Consider the following 19,632-nt stretch of genomic DNA (forward strand, 5'->3'; position numbering starts at 1 on the left):
AGGTGTTGGGCGCTGGATCAGCCTGCGGACAGCCGCCAGGCGAACACCCCTCCTGGGCAGGAGAGGCGCAGGACGATCGGGTCCAGCTGCGGGTCCCCTCACCAGTCCGCTCTTTCCCCGGCAGTGCAGCGGAGCAAAGATCTCAATCGTTCTTATAAGACATATTAGATTTGGTTACAAACTTTTACTTAAGTCAGTAAAATATCTCAATATCTTTTTATTCCAATTTTTCCAGATAAGATAATGTGATATAAGTAGTCTAACTAGTTTTAATATGGTTTTATTTTAAACAAATGATTCAAAGACTAGACTGTAGAGTGTCTGTAAATCTTCAGGCTGAGTTCTGGAGAATAAAAGTTTCATAAACACCATAAAATAGTTTTATTGATTTGTCTCACTTTAGTTACAACCACATGAAACTGTGTAGTTATGCCTTCATATCAATGAGTAATTATACTTTGTAGTATTCAGAATGTATGAAGAATCAGCAAGTGATAATGAGAGAGACAGAGACAGACACAGAAACAGAAACACAGAGAGACAGAGACAGAGAAACAGAGAAAGCCTATGAGGTTTTCTTATTAGAGATATGTCTTAAACATTTTGGAAATTAATGTTAGGTCTTATACTAGATGAGCATTAAACCTCTTAGCTGAATCCACAATCTCTGACAGTTTGGAGAACTATACATACTTTAAGCATTTTTCTGTGCATATTATCTAGATAGTTAAACTTTTGTCATTGCATACCTAGAGCCAAAAGGCTATGAAATGTGCAAAGAAATTATTGGACAACTCAAGAAAACAATGAACAGATTTGAGAAGCAATGGCAATAGTAAAGCTATTTGCTGCATAACTTCTAATCCATTTGAAACTAGTCATCCCTCCAGTGCTGGATCCACGTGCACCTGACCTTCTGTGCTCAAGGTAGGGTTGTGCACACTCAGTGGGGCAGACTTTTCTAACAGGAAAACTGACTTCACAGGTAACACTTTGATGGCTAATTTATTATTGACAATGACATAGTGTTAGGAACCACAAAGTTTTGTTTGAACTTAGGCTCTAACTACAAACAAAGTGGAGGGTGATGGGAATGTGGCCATGCCCACATCTCCCCTAGGATCATGGTCCAGTCCTGAATTTTAGAAGCAGCCATTGTCTATCTTAGCTTGTGTTCTGTTTGTGGTAACAAATTAATATCTACCATAATATTGTACTTATTGCTTATTTCCACTAAAGTACAGATTACAAGGACATATTTTTCATCTGCCTTCATATAACTCTAAGATACTGGGAACTTGATCATACTTGAGCATCTCTTAGGAAACAAGCGGTTGGATGTAATATGGCACAAAGCTTCAGTAGCGATTTAGAGACTGAAGAACAGGAGAAAATAAGGAGGATCTTAGGCAAGGAAAAGGACAAACCAGGGCTGTTGAGTGTTTTAAACAGAAAAAGGCACTGAAGGACCTTAACTTTAACAAACAGACCCTGTATTGCTTAAGAAATCGTCTCATAGTGACTGATATAACTGAGTAGTGTCTATTTTGGATTGCCTGTGGAAAACGGGGAAATGCCAATAGGCTATGTAGGCACATTAAGAGAAATTGTAGCATGACTGCAATACAGTGATCTGTAAAATGAATAGAAAAAAAAAAGGTACATTAAAAATGCATCTGAAGTGGTGGCTTCCAGCACTTGAATAAGACACATTTGCAACTCTTAATTCTTTATCTATATAAAAAGTCAGTGTTTAAAAAGGAACAGATGAAAAAAACAAAGTAGAAATTCAGATTAGACAAAGCATATCAGGGGCTGGGGAAGATGACCCCTAGGTAGGAGCAGTGGTCCGCTTGCAGAAGACCGGAGTTTGGTTCCTAGCACCCGAGTCCAGTGGTTCACAACCACCTGCAGCAACAGGTCCAGGGGATCCAATACCTTTTTCTGGCCTTCATGGGTTCCCACAGTCTCATAAGCATACACACACGCAACTCATGTATGATTTTGAAAGATTTTTTATTGTATTTCTTTCTTTCTTTCTTTCTTTCTTTCTTTCTTTCTTTCTTTCTTTCTTTCTTTCTTTCTTTCTTTCTTTCTTTCTTTCTTTCTTTCTTTCTTCCTTCCTTCCTTCCTTCCTTCCTTCCTTCCTTCCTTCCTTTCTTTTTTTTATTTATTCATTCATTCATTTATACTCCAGATTTTATTCCCTTCTCCAGGTCCACCCTCCTACTGTTCCAAATTCCATACCTCCTTCCCAAACCCCTATCTCCATGGGGATGTCTCCACCCCCCACCGCACCCCACCTGACCTCAAAACTCCCTGGGGCCTCCAGTTTCTTGAAGGTTAGGTACATCTTCTCTGACTGAACCCAGACCCAGAAGTCCTCTACTGTATATGTGTTGGGGGCCTCATATCAGCTTATGTATGCTGCCTGGTTGGTGGTACAGGGTTTGAGAGATCGTGGGGGTCCAGGTTAATTGAGACTGCTCGGCCTCCTTCAGGGTTGTCCTCCCCGTGAGCTTCTTTCAGCCTTTCCCTAATTCAACCAGAGGGGTCAGCAGCCCTGTCTATTGGTTGGGGTACAATTATCTTTTAACTATTAATGCTTTGTGCATTCATTTACTGTATAGAGCAAAATCTGAGCAGAATCTGTAAAATATCAAAATGAAAGAACTTCCCTAAACTTTGACATTATCAAACGTTGAAAATCATAGATGATCCCTTCACCTACTCTTCAGAAATAACCCTAACTAAATTCATGGCTCCACCACACTGTAGATGTGTGGAATTATTCTTTGTTCTTCTGTCACCCAATCTGGGATATACAGTTGTTTTCATCTCCTTGGTAAAAAGCATACCACATCAGTCCCTGGGCTTCATAAGAGAATGCAGAAGAGAAATGGAGGACTGTGTGTCCATGTGTATGTGTGACCTCCCTGGGATATGTTATAGATATTTTCATCAAAGCCATAATTTTGCTTACATAGGCCAGAGACAGACCTTGGGTGGTTCCCTTTCTTTTAAGTTTACAGAGGTCACATGTCTTTTGATTACTATCTCACTGTCCTCTTTGCTCCGCATCGAGTGTCACTGAGTGATTTCCTCATGTCACTGAATATAGATTTTTTTTTTCCTGAAAACCTGAAAGGAAATCCTGTGCTTCTCTCCAGTGAATCCACGGTTTGCTTATGGCTTTTCTGCACAGCTCTTTTTGCTGATCTTTTGTAAAATCAGTACTAACAGTGGTAGTGGTGATGTCAATTAATGGTTGCAAGGCCTCCCTATATGAAGGTTCAGGTGATTGACATGTGTCAGTTCATTTATTTCTCATGTAGGGTGCAGTCCCACTTAACAGATCTGAATAATGAAAGCAAGAAGAGAGAGGTTAAACCATGCCCAATTACTGATAGCTTTCCATTGCTGAGATTTAATTTTAAACGGAAACATTTCAGAGTCTTAAGGATTGTGTATGCTGCATGAGCAGAGTATGCATATCATTTTGTGTATGTGAACATGTGTGCATGCAGAAGAATATTTTATGACCATTTGTGCATGACTGCATGAGTGTTTGGGTGTATGAGTGTGTATGGGAAAGTATGTACACATTTTTGTATTTATGAACGAGTGCTTGTACATGTTTGGTGTTATTTATAAATGAGGTTGTCAGTTTATATTGTTTGCATGGTTATATGTGTGTGTGTGTGTGTGTGTGTGTGTGTGTGTGTATGCGTGTGCATGTTTGTGCATGTGTGTATGCCTGCTCCTGCACCTGGGAATGAAGGTTGACAGAGGTGTATTCCTGTGGTAGACACAGAAAGGTTGAACATAATAGTAAACTGATACTTTGAAATCAGAACCTGGAGTTACTGAAAGAGAAACACCGACTCCTTTATCTTTTAGTTTTGTTTTGTTAAAACTTTAGGAAACTTGGTTTCATATATTTCCACTTCAAAGCAGCAAAGATATTAAACTGGAATGGTCTGAAAAAAACCTTATTTCAAAATGGCATTGCGATTTTTAAATAAAAAGAGTTGTTAAATTTGCTGAATGAACGGTCTTGGGATATCATGTCTTTATTCGTTCGTTCCTTCGGTTGGCCATTGTGTTCATGGTGACATTGGTTTCTCTCCTTCCTGTCATATGACATGATTTTCATCAGTCTTTTATGTGGTCCGGGGCTCACTGAAGGAGTCCCCACTGATTCAGTCAGCGTTGTTAGTGAGCCCCCAGGAAAGCCACACCCCATTCAACACCACCATAGAGTGCTCTGACGTAACGTCTTCAAAGCCAATGTGCTACCTTTCAAATTGCACATTCTTAGTTTATATGTGTTTTCCTTCTAGCTGTTATCCTCCATACTACAATTTAAGAGCAAGGGCCTCAAAGCCACTTTGACCACAGTGATCTAAGACAAGATGCACAACCTTCTGCCACATGCGTGTCAGAGGGAAATAAGTCAAACATTTTCACCAGGGCACCAGGGAGGTGCAGTTGAAAGCATCTTCTGAACACTTTAAGGCAGAGTGACGAAAAGGCACAAGACCCATGTGTCCGTGATAGAATCTCATTGGCTTACAACGATTATTTTGTATTTTAGGAAACATGAAATCAAAATGCTGATTTTATTTATTCCAAATTAAATTTATTTTTTGGCTTATTTATTTATTTATTTTGCCATGAGGAACAAACCAACAAATTTAGATTCTATTGTTTCATCGTTCTTAGAGTTTCTGAATATGAGCCTTCTTTCTTACTTACAATGCTAGGCTTATCCCAGTTGCGTCACTGTTTTTCCTCTGTGATGTAGAACTCACATGACCAGTCCATGACAGGCGTTTCCTCAGTCACGTGATCCCTGAGCAATGGGTGGATATCTACCCTAGTTCTTAATTATACACTTTAATTTTCCTGATATACATATTGGGACCAATGCATCAATGTTTCCCAAAGGCATAGAATTCACTCTTCTTAGGCACAACTCCCAGAACCTGATTCTTCTCCATTCTACAGGTAATGTAACTGGAGCTAAAGCACATTATTACAGAGTTATCAACTCACTGCACACTTTCCTGGCTTTTGATGTTCATGGGTTCTGATTTCATCTCTCTTCATGCTTCATCTCATGGCCTTATTTCTTTCAAATTTCTATCCAAACTCTCGGGGTTCAAGGGAACAGTTTTCTGGAATTTTCCACATTCAGTCCTCCCCTGAATGGCTTCAGCATTCTGAAATGTTTTTTGGATATTCTGCACAATGTATATTTGCATATGAACAAGAATACAACCTCCCATATTCTAATAGAGTTTGATGGAGAAATAGAACTTATTGATTACTTATTGAATATTGTATACAGGCTAGCCCACATTTAAGGTTCTGAAGATTGTGATTGGCATTATTTGATTTAATTGGAAGTGTAAATTTTAAACAAAGTGATAAAAATAAAGTGAGCAGTTTTGTGTTGTATTGGAAGGGGTTTTAGGCTAAGGATCAAACCCAAAGCTGGCAGCCAGGCAGACAAGCAGTGGACCACTGAACCAAGTCTGCAGTTCCTGTATCATTACAAAATAAATTCACATCGTGACACAGAATAATAGTTCCATGAGATTTCATTACAGAAAGTGAGACTACTATGGTACTTCTGTGACACAGATCTTCTGTTTTCTGTAAAATTGAATATTTTCCTGCTCAGGATGGATTGGCAAAATATCTTATCTGTGGGAAATAAGAACATTTTAAATATAGAAATTCATGTTTGGGCCCACGAACTCTACTTTCCATAAAAGCCAATTTCACTTGGATTCGATATATTGTTATAGTCTGATATGAGCTACAGAGAAGTGAATATCAGTTATCTATGCTAAGGAAGAAAATTTCAATTTAAGAGAGGAATAATGAATTCTGAAATTAAAAAAAAATAGATAAATCGTGCTTTACCATGTGGAAGATGAAGATCTGTAGATATCCTGTAAGGTGGCTCCATCCTACAAGTTACTCAGTCAAAGTTGGCAAAATTCAAGTCTATATGATATATGTTGCACAAAGTATTATAAAGTAGATATAAAGTAATTGATAAACTGTCACAAGTTGCAATTTTAATGTGAAATTTTAAGTTAGCCACCACTGTGATAGATTTGTTAATACTTTTAAATTTTTACTTTTTATTCTATATATAAGGGGGCTTTGCCTCCATATACAAATGTGCACCAAATATTTCCAGGGCCCACAGAGATCAAAAGCAGCTTCAGGTCACTAGAGTTATGAATGGTTAAGAACCACCACATGGATGCTGGGAACCAAACCCAGGTCCTCTGGAAGAGCAGTCAGTGCTCTTAAGTGCTGAGCTATTTCTGCAGCCCTAGTGATGCTTAGTTATGAATGTTAGCTTGACATAATCTAGACTCATATGGGTAAAATATCTCAATGAAGAATTGTCTCTGTAGAGTTGGCCTGTGGACATGTCTGTGGGAAGATTTTCTTTAACTGGGTTCCTTGAGATGGGAATACCCAGTCTGAATGTGGGTAGCACGATTCCCTCATCCTGGGCTCCTGGGCGGAATCAGAGAACAGAAAGAGAGGTGAGCAATAAATGTAGGTATATGCATTCTCGTCCTCTGTACTTGGATATGGAATTGTGCCAGACTGTTGAAGTAATCTGACTATCTGCCTCAAGTCCCAACCTTGATTTTTGCACAATGATGGACTGTTGTTTAGAATTACAAGCCAAATAAGCACTCTCCCCCAAGGGTTGTTTTTGTCAGAGCATTCTATCCCAGCAATTTAAAAACAAGCAAACAACTAGGACAGCTACTAATGCATCCATAAAATACAAATCAAATGATATTATATGAATAGTCACCTACCAAACTAACCATGACTTTCTGTGCATCTAAATCATGGAAAAATACAAAGGTAGTAGATGACCACATAGACACAAGTTGTACACATGAACTTGACATGGAAACAGACTTGATTCTTATTTTTCTTCTTCGATACTGTTTCTCTATGTCTTTCCTGAATTTTAATCGTTTTGATACAAATCCTATGTGTGTTGAGGAATTAATGAATGCCTGCACAGATCTCCATGACTCTTTTGCTCTCCTGTTACTGACTATGATTTCTACAGCTAAATAATCTTGAAAAACAATTAAGGCATGTTGTGGCACCAGTCAAATATAGGGTGACAGATATTCCTTTGTGGAGGACAAACTTCTGGTTCCTATGATTTGTCTGATTTTGCTTATTTGCATAAAACATGGTTTTGCTGACCTATGTAGCTAAAAGATTTGAAAACACACAGAGCAGTCACTGTCTGACAGGAAAAAAAGTGATACTGAATAAACATTTTTTTTTCTCAAGTAGAGATAACCTGAAATAATTACCTCTTTAATAGAAGCATATATTTAATTTCTGCACTTGTCTTAACATGAACAGGCCTGCCTCTTCCTTTTGCACCTCTATTTTTTTGCATTCTAACAGTGCCATAAATATTACGTAAGACAAAGTTTCAAAGTGGCACATTCTGTGTAAGGCCTCTCAGCAGGAAAGGGGAATGGCGAGATGCGTGTTCTTGAAGTATGATTCCATGGGACTATTGTAGCACCCGGAGTAGCCAAAGGCCACTGAGACTTCAAAGCAGCCCAGCTATGATCCAGCACCCAGGTACTCTGGAGTGGCCACATGCAAAGCATGATCACTTTAACTTTACTCTCAGAAATGTCTTGATTTAATCCTTTCCAGTCATAAAACTGCCCTCTTAGGAGCTGCTGGCACAGTTTGTGTGCCTTAGCTTATACTAAGTACACTGTTTAAACCTGAAAGAAAGGCCTGCCAGGTTCTCAGGATGAGCACTGGTCTTTAGGGAAGAATGCTGGTAAGTATTTATAACAGTGAGCAATTAATTTCTTTTACATGCACAAGAAAAATTCATGTGTTGAAGACAAGACTCAGGTTTTGTTCATCTATCAGTGACAATTTCTGTTTAGTGATGGCCTGTAACAATTCTGGTAGGATAATAATAGTAATAATAGCTAAAATGCTTTCTATTCAGCAGTTCATGGTAACCAATGATTCTTTTCTCCTTATCCAAACAATCTATTGGAAAGAATGAGGTAGTAATGACAGTGGTATATGATTAATTTTTAAATTAAAATTTAGATAGAGAGCATGGAGAGAGCTGCTCTTTTCCAGAACTCAGGTTCTAGTCTGAGCACCTATATGATCACAACCACCTAGAATTCTAGCTCCAATGGATCTGACTCTCCTGGCATCCTACACACACACACACACACACACACACACACACACACACACACACACACACACACTTAAATATATAAGTAAATCTTGAAATAATTGGACTTAAAAATACATTTATTTTTAACTTTTGGTGGTATTGATGGTGAAGCCAGGGTCCTATACATGTCCTGTGTAAGAACTGAGCGTGAATGAGCCTCATCTCCTACCTCAAAGGTAAGGCTCCTGGTGTCTAATTACATTTCTGGGTGGAAATCAAACTGCCACCAAATGGTATGTTTTAAGAAGAACTTATTCTGTGATTCCTCACTAGCAACAGACAGACAGGCAGACAGAGAGACTCTGTCCTTACAAAGATTTCCAGTGGGAAGCACATTTTCATTTCCTAGATATAAACATAACCTAGAACCTGTTGTCAGTCTGTTTGCCCTGGGCCAAGTTTCATATAAGCTGATTCACAGTTTCTGATTCAAACATTTCTTCTCTCTCTTTTTTTTTCTGTTTTCTTTTTTTTTAATAATTTATTTTTATGCACTTTACATCCAGATCACAGCCCTCCTACTGTCCTCCCAGTAGCACCCCTACAACTCCCTTCTTTCATTGTCTCCCTCCCTCCCTCTCCTCTGAGAAGGGGACACCCCCTTGAATATCACCCCACCTTGAGACATCTAGTCCCAACAGGAGTAGGCACACCCTCTCTCACCAAGTCCCAACCAGGCGGTCCAATGCCAGGGGACAGAGACCAAGAGAATCCTTGCCCACTTCTTAGGGGGTCCATATGAATACCAAGCTACACATTTGCTACAAATGCGGGCCTCTGCATCTCTTTCTATTAGTTGCTGGATGCAGCCTTTCGGGAGACAATTATGTTAGGCTCCTGTCTGCAACCATAGCAGAGGATCATTAATAGTGTCAGGGGTTTGGCCTCTCCCATGGGAGGTGTCTCAAGTCGGGGCAGTCATTGGTTGCTATTCTCTCAGACTCTGCCTCATCTTTATCCCTGCAGATCTTGTAGGCAAGGCGAATTTTGGGTTGAAGGTTTTGTGGGTGGATGGGTGCCCCCTCCCTTCTCTGGAAGTCCTGCCTGGTTACAGGAGGTGGCAGCTTCTATATCCCCCTCTGGTAGGTATCTCAGCAAGGGTCACCCCTATAGAATCCCTGTATCTTCCCCATATCTCAGGCCTCCAGACAGTCCCAGAGATGCCTCCCATTGATATCCATTCTCATGCTCAGCCCTCGCCCTTCCCCCTCTCCACACCTGATCCCCATCCCATTTCTCCTACTTGGCCCCTCCCCTGTCCAGTTCCCTGTCTCCATCCACCCCTGTTGACTATTTAGTTTCCCTGTCTTTTCATTTAGGTTTGTAAGATGGGTTCTTCATAGCCGGTAATGTTTTATTTCAAGCATAAATACGATGCGCAAGTAAATAAGAAACTGTCATATTCTGTGCATAGCAAATTGGTTTTTAATGAGACACTGATCAGTAACTTTCTCTTTAGGATGATGGAGGCATCCTTCATTACGAAAGGCTGAAATCCTGACCTGTTGAGGACAGAGGGACAAGGCAGGAAGGTGAGTAGTGATTAGGGTTCCTTGGAATTGTAACCTCCTCCATGTACTTTTTTTCTTCCCCTTAGAAGAAAAACAATACACTGACCACTACTTCCCACTAAATTTATTCACTGTGCCTAGAAGTTAATTTGGTAGTATTGTTGAAAGATCTTTAAGTAGATTTATTTTTATCTGATTCATCTAAAGCCAGAAAGAAGAAAGGAGAGTTAATCGGAGAGTGTACCAACCTCTTTCTCTATAGGAGTGAAATATCTCCTGTTGTACATTTAGAATAAGCAAACCTTCCACTCTGTTTAGATTTATTATTCTCCACTGATTCGGTCATTGTCTTGGAGCACATCCCAGTGGTAACGTAGGAGAAACCATGCATCTATCACACCGTGTCAAGGGACTGTCAGGTCCTCTATTCCTTTTGAAGCTGGTCATTCAGAAAACCACAGCCAAGTGTTACCAGTCCCAACTTTGACATTTTTTTTCTGGATGAAAATCAATTTTCTGTTATGTGTTTCTGAAGGGAGGCCCATCATTCAATTGTAGAAGTGGCCTTGGAACCTTAGAATCACAAAATAGGAATTAAGATACCATTTCACTTACCACAACACTGGTGAGAGAAACAATCTATTTGTCTCATGATAATTTAAATAAACCAAAATAGAGCAAGATAGAACCTTTTAATCCATAGTGCCTCAAGTAGAATAGGAAGGCTTTTTCTGCAAGTATATACTATGTAACAGGCTGAGTTCTCATGTTCTTACCACAGAATGTTTGTGATATTTGAGTTTATGCAGATACTAACATACAGAAATTACCCATTATATTAAAAAAATTCTTTGTAGTACATACAGGTATAGTTTGTCATTATACAATGAAAAAAATCTAAAACTTTGCTTTAAACATCTTTTTAAAAAAATCACCAAATTTAACAGTTGAACATATGCTGCCTATTATACAAATGAATCCACCATTCATGAGGATGGTGTTTTGTAGAAGAACTGATAACATTTTGAAGATAAAGATTAGAAATAATTTATCTCCAGTCATAAATCCAATTTAAAGGTCTACTTCACTTTTCAGACTATTGACTGCTCTTATTTGAGTGTTGAATGCAGGTAGATGAAGCATGGAGTTTCAACCATAACTTTCATTCCTAGTGGAAAAATACGTAAGGTTCCAAACAGATATATATTTCAGATTATTTTTCCATTCAAGGGATCACAAGAAATGCATATATATGCAATAAATATTGAAAAGGGACAAATCCAGGGCCTAAAAATATTATTGCTGGTTAGAGTTCACAGTGGGTTCTTAACAATTTGCCTCAGCCCATTTAAATTAGAAGATACAATGGATACTTTATTGTTTTAGGAAGATTTTGTGAATTATAAGGTCATGTGTTTGCATGCATAGGAATGGGTGACCATCAGGCTGGGTACAGGAGCTTCTGATGAACAAGGGCTAGAGGATGGACCACCAATTACAGTGCTTGTTACTCTTACAGACAGAATTAGGTTCCCAGCTCACACATCCTATCTCACAAACACCTGTAACTCTAGGCCTAGGGATCCATCAACCTCCTCTGCACATGTGCACAAACATTCATTCTCTCTCTCTCTCTCTCTCTCTCTCTCTCTGTATCTCTCTCTGTATCTCTCTGTGTCTGTATGTATGTCTCTGTCTCTCTGTCTCTCTCTGTCTCTCTCTCTCTCTGTCTCTCTCTCTCTCTCACACACACACACACACACACACACACACACACACACACGTGCGCGCGCGAGTGCACATGCACATCTACATATCACTAAATAATAAAAATCTTAGAAAAGGAGCCAGATCGGCAGAAATGGCTTCTTAGCTGAATGGCCCTCACAGAACCCTTTCACACTGAGGGTTCACACTCCTCTAACTGCTGAAGAATAATGTTTATAGTTCTCTGTGTGTGCCTTTTCACTTCACACTTGTGGTAGGTGTGTGGCAGATGCTGTCTAAAAAAAAGGCAAGGCCTTGTATGAATGCATTACACCCAATACGGTTCATAAAATATAAAATGTGTGATAGCGTCCTCTTTGAGAGATTTTTGGCGATATTTTTGTTTTGGTTTGGTTTGGTTTGGTCTTGATCTTAATATAAAGAAAATCTTCCCTTGAGCAGTTGTTGTATTTCTAGGCACTATTAAGTAGCTAATTAGGAAGAACACAGTTAAGGGGAGAGTTCAGTGACAGTGCAGAAACCTCAGTGATAAATTAATTCTTCAATTACCTAACCTCACTGACTTTTTTTCTTTTCAGATATTATATTAGTTAACCCTTTAAAATAATAGTAGATTTCATATCTTATTTAACTCTTTAAATCATCCCATAATAATGAAATCTGAGCCAATGAGGTTCTACAAAAGAAAGGGGCTTTGTCCTAGAAATACTTCACCACAGCAGCCAAGAGCTAGATTCAAGCTATGTTCTATACTTTCCATGCCTCTGAATGATATGTGTGAGGAATTCTAGATTTATCTATACTGGAAAAAAATCATGACATAATTAAATTTATGTAACAGGAAATTTATTTAAAATAGTTTATATCAATGAGTATTAGCACTAGTTTTCTCAGCTATGCTAACTGGTCGAGGATAACAAACTGATAAGGCAGAATATTGTCAAGCCATCATAGAGAGTTTTATATAAGGACTCGGGGATGCTGAGGGATGCCAGCCAGGAGTTCTCAGGAACTCTTTACTTCATTAGCTTCCATTGTGAGAGATGGGGATGCTAGAAGAGGTCTGACTCCAAGGACAGTGTAAGCATCAGCTTCCTCCCTGACTTCCCTTTGACAATGAAGACACAGCCTCTGGGGTTAAACAAGCCACAGGACTTATAAATATGAACCATGGAGTTTCTACAAACCAGTATGGCTATGTTTCGGGTGAAGACTTTACCAAAGCAGCTGAGGGCTGGATTCGAGCTGTGAGCTATATTTTTCCATGTCCGTGAATGATACTCAAAAGGAACTCTAAATGTATCTATACTGAAAAAAAACATCATTCTTTATTCATAAGAGAAAACTTTCTAATGCTTCAGATCCATAGAAAACCATGCTTATGTCTATGATAGCATTCTTGGGTGCTATATACCTACAAAGAAATAGTGGGGCTGGGAATCGATTTCTGTAGAAAACCCAGTTCTGAAGCCTGGTGAGAGTGGTCTTCAGATCATCCTCAGCTCTGTTTTGAGGGGAAAACCCTCACAGGCTGAGCCCACCCTCAGGGACCTGCAGGGTCTCCCAGGGGCCATGGTAGTAGATTTGCAGGGAGACGGAGGAGGCTACACTAAAACCTGTGACATTAAAACCTTAGGCGAGTGTGCGTGTGGTGTGTTTGGGATTAGATTTCAGATCTTTTTGATGGCAAATCAAAAGAGTCTAGTGTAGGAAAAAAATCAAGGCTTCATGTAAAGGATAATTGGAAACCAGTGGTCTGTCAAGGTGGCCTCAGCTGGTAAGGGGACGTGCCACCATGTCTGACAACCAGAGTCAGCTCCTCAGAACCCACGAGGTGAAAGGAGAGAACAAGCTGCTATAAATTTGGCCCTGATCTTGGTATAGATACTTTGTGAGGCTCCACTCCCCCAATAACTGGAAATAATTTTTCATTGACAACTTCTGCTAGAAGTGTTACATCCTTTCTGTGGTACAGCAGAAAGGATGCTGGGAAGGCCTCTCTGCACAGGGGCGGATAATGATTTTGAGGAGGTGACGTTCTGGCAGCCCCTTCTTTATGACCAGTAGTCCCGAGGCGGGGGACTATGAAGTGACGAGTTCGTGTCAGCAGGGTACCTGAAAGGAAGGCCAGGCGTTGAGGAATGCAAGCAGGGTGGCTTTCAGGCAGTCTGTGAGGAAGGACGCCATGTCCACAGTATCTAAGTCTGCGAGGAAGGAAGTCAAGAGGGTACATGTTCACAGTATCCAATTATGTCACTCTCATCGTATGTTTAGGGTGCTACATGCTATAGTCATTTTGAATGTTCAAGGAACATCCAATCATTGCTTGAATATCCCAGTAGTGAATGAATGTAGTACAACACTGTAGATTGCTGCACCCCGCAGCCTCTGATCCCACATATGACTGAGAATCAATCAATCAATCAAAAAAAAAAAAAAAAAGGAGGGAAGAAATGTATCTTCCAAGTATGTGGTCCACTTATCCACACTCCTATGCTCCAAATGTCTGAGAGGGAGTAACATGCCTTTCCACTTGTATTTTATGATCCAGAAATAGATCACTTGAGCATGAGTTCATGGGAGGGAAAGCAACTCCTGACTTTGTCCTTCCTGTCAAAGAAAAGAGAAGCAGGATGCCTACAGATTCCTGCAGGGGTCTTGACATATTTTATGAGACTTTTGGATGTGTGAAAGATGATTTCAGCCAATCTATAGCATATCCATTCCACAGCTTGATAAATACAATCTGATAAATTTTTATGACTAGAAAGCAGAAAAAGAAAAAAAAAAAAAGGAATCAATTGTCTTTTGAGGGAAAGAAAGCGAAGGCGTGTCAGGTCTAAGTGACACCAGCTGATCCTGTCAGAGAGAGAGATGTTATAAAATATTCAATAGCCTCTCCATTTGGAACCGTATTAGCATCTTTTTAGATTTAATACTTATTTATGAGTGGTGCATTATAACTGCAAAATAGAATAAGACTTCAGAGGGATTTGCCATCAAAAAGATCTGAAATATAATCCCAAATCCACCATTTATGGGCTATTTGGCTCTATTAAAGTCATTTAGCCACACAGGGCTCCAAGCTCTTTCATCACTTCTAAAATGAGAATAATAATAGTTGTCCTTCACACTCTGTAGTTCTGTTGCAAGACCCAAATGAGGTGGTATTTTTACAATTGCCTCACCGACAACAACACACTAGAGGCTTTCTTCTCCCACCCATCCCACCTGTTCTCCTTTCTTTCTGTCTTAGGCGGGATAAATGCACACAGGTATATCCATGTACAAATCGTCCTTCTATACCACTGAGATGTTAGGTCAAAAATCTAGACAAAGACTCCAAGTATCCGACAGTACCACCACCCATTTTGTATTTCCCAAACCTGAACCAAATTCGATCACAGTACCAGGTACTATGTCGGTAGTGATTTTATAAAGCTATCCCTTCCTAAGCTTTTATCTTTAACCCCCGACACTCTGAAAGCCCATCAGATGTAACTGGTTGTCATTTAGCTTGGGTGAACCATGAGGTTTTTATATCAAAATGAGAAGGAGGTCACTGGGTGACCTGATTTTTGAAGTCACCAAAGGTGAGGCAAAAGCTCCCACTTACAAAGAGTGCTGAAGATATTGGAAGTGTAGAATATCAATTATAGCCTGCTCCACATACTGCCTGCCAATTAACTTAAATATTATATCTGTTTTTACTAACATAGCAGAAGATTCTCAAATTAGTATTCACAGATTTTTATCACAAAGCCAAATTTGACACTTATTGTCTCTAATTAAATACATAATTCTATAAATTGTGAAGTATGTGCCCAAAGATATATACGTTATATAAATGTGTCTATTTGTTATTTTAAATATGAATTTTTATGAGGCAAGAATAAAATAGATAAATAATAATTTAAATATCATGTGTTATATACTTAGCTAACTTGTTTCATATCTTATTCATAAATAGTGACTATTTTCACACATGGTTAAGATGTCTTAAAATGAAAATAAGTATAACTCGGATTGGCACAAATATTGAGGTGAATTCATTTGCTTCAATGTAAAAATTTCAGAATTTGTGCTTCAAACTTCAGGAAAAGATTGGCCAAGGGCTTAGTAATGTTACTTTGAGACTACGCTCAGCATCACTGGAAGATGTAAATGTTCTCAATAAAGGCACCATATGCTCTGCCTCCTTCGAAGTGTTTACCTTCGACCTAGCCCATTGTAGCAGCTGTGCTGACCGACTAAGCGATGTTGTATACCCCACATCTCGAGGAAACTCATTGTCCACCTGGCAAGGATTCTTGTGACTACTAAGCGCAGGCTTCCGATGTTTGAAACTAGAGGAAGTTGCTATACTGTCAGAAAGAGAAGTTCATCCTACCCTTGAAGAGAGCCATGGTATGCCTGCATAGAGATACCTGAATTCTAACTCATAAAACAAGCAAACCAACAAACAATGGCTACAAGTTATCTTTCTCTGAGAAGGCAAACTAATTTTGCTTTGTGAAATACTAGGTCAAGCCACCTAATAGTACTACTGGGAGGGATCAAATAAGCTGGAAATTAGCCTGAAGGAAAGAGAGCCCTGATGGCTTCAGAGCTCAAAGATTACAGTCATCAAACCCTGTCACATCCTCCAGGGTCTTCCAACTCATTCACTACTGTGTATAATGGTGAATGGCATTAATTCTCCTCAGGGTAGGTATTTTCTTAATGCCTCCCTGTAGTCTTTTGCAGCGAGGGTTCTCACAGTTCACAGCCATTATCCCTAGTTGGTTCCCAGCAGGGGATGATTTGGCTGTGCCCATGGACTGCAGTGTGGGCACTTGGATATGCAATGTTAGATAGATAGATAGATAGATAGATAGATAGATAGATAGATAGATAGATAGATAGATAGATAGATAGACAGACAGATAGATAGTCATTGCCACAATGAATGGGAAGCATGTGCTTCCTGGATTTAACAGGTTCATTTGTTAGCCCCCCCCACACACACAAATTATCAGTGGCAGCATGAACTGTACACTTCTAAGCCTAATATATCTGCATGTTGATATACTGTCTCTTTCCTCCCTGTGGCTAAGAGCAAGAATGTGCCATTCTGTTGCTATAAGAACTAATAAGAAACAATGTGAGGTTTTTGTTGGGTTTTTGTTTTGTTGTGATTTATAGAAGAGGTTGTGACTAACCCTGGCTCTAAGCTCACCATTAGGTGAACTCACTTGTCTAGTCAAGAACAATTACTTTAATGAGTCTCCTGGGCAGAGAAGCGGAGGTGACTTGTCATTGATAGTTCGTATTGATTCGATATATTGTGTTAAGAGAAATTGATCAGACTACAAATATTAACAGTCTATATCAGAAATTCTTGTAAGATTTACTCATTTTGTAGATTCTTTGGAATGAAAACTTTATTTTCAATAGCTTCATCTATGTACCCACAAGGAATCTGGTTCAGAGTGGCCATTGGTACATTACAATGGTTCCCAAACCAGGTACAGTGTGGCTCTAGACATCCTCTTCTTTTAAAAGCATAGTTTATTCTTTACAGTGCTGTAGATGCAGTGAACTGGGGAGATCATATCTCTTTCTGTGCCGGTTCAATCTCATCAATACAAGTTTATAGACAAACACAGCAGGCAACCCTGAAAAAGTTTTGTTTAGTAGAGGAAGCAAAGTCATCCAAAGAATCCAGAGTGCTCATGCTGAGGATAGCATCTTCCCATCACCCTGGTAATGTTGGGGAAAGTCGAGCTCACAGATGATGTCATGCTGGGAAATAGAAGAGTGTACTCTCCATCAGGGATGCTGGGAAAGGCTAGGCTAACAGTTGATGTGAAGCTGGGAAAAGTTACACACAGCCCTGCATCCTGGGATGCTGCAGAAGCCTGGCATTGATTTTTATAGACTCACAGATAATAATTCGATGGTCAGGTTACTGTACATTATTATTCTAGTTCTGTGTTTTAGGTGAACTCACAGAAGCAGCTACAAAACCAAGCCTTCACTGTCTGTGTGTGTAAGCATCAATTGTGGCGTGTAGGGTAAGCTTGGCTTCCTTTGTGTCAATCTTACAGTTCTGTATCTGAGCAAGGGCAGATGCTTAGCGTTGGCAGTGTTTTTAAGAAATTGCATGTGCTCTATGGTTTCTCACAACAAGGTATTACAGTTAGGGACAATAGCCATTTTTATTGGACAAAAGAGTTGGGCATTTGAAGAGGGCTTGTGCCTTCATCTCTGGATTCTTGCCCAGCACACGCTTCTGGGTGGTATTCTGTGCCTGTGCCTGCATACTAATTTGTATTCAGGAAAATCTTCTTGCCTCAGGTACCTGCACATAGACTCTCATGAACTTATATTTAAAGCCAATTTCTTAGGTTGTCTCATGACTGCTCTCACTCTCTCTCACTATGCATTCACCCTAGAAGATTGCTGGATGTCTGGAAACATTGAAAGTTAACAAGTGCACATAGTTATTGAGCATAGCTATCACATATTAAGAAAAAATAAAAACAATATTATTTTTCACAAGTTTTAATTTTGAATTCCTCCCTACAAATGGACCAGAGATGTGTGATTCGTTAAAATTTGCTTAGTACACACAAGGCCCTTGGGGTTAACCCTCAGCATAGAGAGAGGGTGTGAGGAGGTGAGAAGAGAGGGAGGGAAGGAGGGAGCTAATTGTCATAATTTATTTTTCATTTCACAATCACTGGAAGAACTACTACTGGTCTCGAAACCCTTAACATATATATATATATATATATATATATATATATATATATATATATAACATACTTCAAAATCCACTTGAAAATGAGGCTGTATCAAAGTGTAAAGTGATATGGGATGATTCACATTATGAGTTTTTACATTGTGGTTTCTCATTCTGCTTATGCGAACTGAGCTGTGGATCTGTTCATTTCGGAACTTGTGCATTTTAATGAGGAGCCCAACATGTGAACTTATCAATGCTTCCTCCCCATTAGTTCTGGACACTTTATTTGTTAAGTCCCTAGTTTCAGCATCCCTGGACTGACAGTTTTGCCAAGCACAATTCCTTATCTGCAGTATAATTTCTAGATATGTAGCCTGCAGCAGCACTAAGGCTGTGGGGACCAATGCCTAGATGCCCTGCTGTTTTCGTGAACTGAAACTGGATGTGTTGGAGATAAATGAGAAAGGAGTATAGCTGGTCCACACAGCAGTCTATTAAGACAACAATTGGTGGAGATAGTGCTATACCCAAACTGCCTACAACACTGAAGATGGTGGAGAAAGTTCTTAAAAGCCCTCCCCCTGCCAGAACAAGGACAGACCACCTACCATCAGTGACAACAATAACAATTCAGCAACGTTGACAGAAAAATGCAACTTGGCATAGGAACTCTGTTTCAAACATACATAGCCAAGTTAAGTCACAGGGGAAGAATGACCTAGTGGGCAGGCTGGGGCCCAGAATCCCTTGGGGTGATTTCGGGGGACATAACTAAGCAGGAGTAGGTTAAATGTTTTGTTCTTAGAAGGTTTCCAGTAGCTCTGCTGATGAGCCCTTCCTCTCCCATCCACAAGAATATCTTATTACTGAACTCCACCCTTTGTCTTACTCCTTTGATTTAACCCTTGGTGTCACTGGTAAGAAATGTGTCATCAGCATACCCCTTCTTGTGAATTTTCAGCCTCCACTTACTTAGATCACTCTTATTAACTCCCAAACTCTTTCAAAATTAGAAACTTTTTTCCTTTCTATACCATCAGTTGTAATATTATAATCTTGTAGATGGAAACTTTGTAAATACCAAGTAAATTTTAGTAAATCACTCTATTATTAGAAATCATGTTAGTTTAATAAAAGATCTACCCTTTTCTTAAAATTATTTTACATTTGATCTATAATACCTGGGCAATGTGGTTTCTTATTAGCTTGGCTTTGACTATGTTAGAATAAATTTCAAAAAGGAATGTACTAATTTTTTAGAGATCTAGGAGTATAACGTCCTTTTTTATTGCATAGATATGTAAATGTTAAACTGATAATAGTTACTGTCTGCTGTTCACTGTCTTGTGTGTTTGCCCATTAATGATTCT

General features: G+C 39.3%; 1 protein-coding gene across 1 annotated transcript in view; it reads left to right on the forward strand.

The window, feature by feature from the left end:
- The window catches only part of Pcdh15 (protocadherin related 15), a 1,443,732-nt gene that overhangs the window by 345,728 nt on the left and 1,078,372 nt on the right, over positions 1–19,632 (forward strand). The window contains exon 2 of the mRNA XM_029542087.1: positions 9,753–9,825. The gene's annotated coding sequence lies outside the window, so the exon portion shown is untranslated. The remainder of the gene's footprint in view (positions 1–9,752; positions 9,826–19,632) is intronic.

Source organism: Mus pahari, chromosome 9 (genome assembly GCF_900095145.1).
Source record: "Mus pahari chromosome 9, PAHARI_EIJ_v1.1, whole genome shotgun sequence".
NCBI classification, from domain to species: domain Eukaryota; kingdom Metazoa; phylum Chordata; class Mammalia; order Rodentia; family Muridae; genus Mus; species Mus pahari.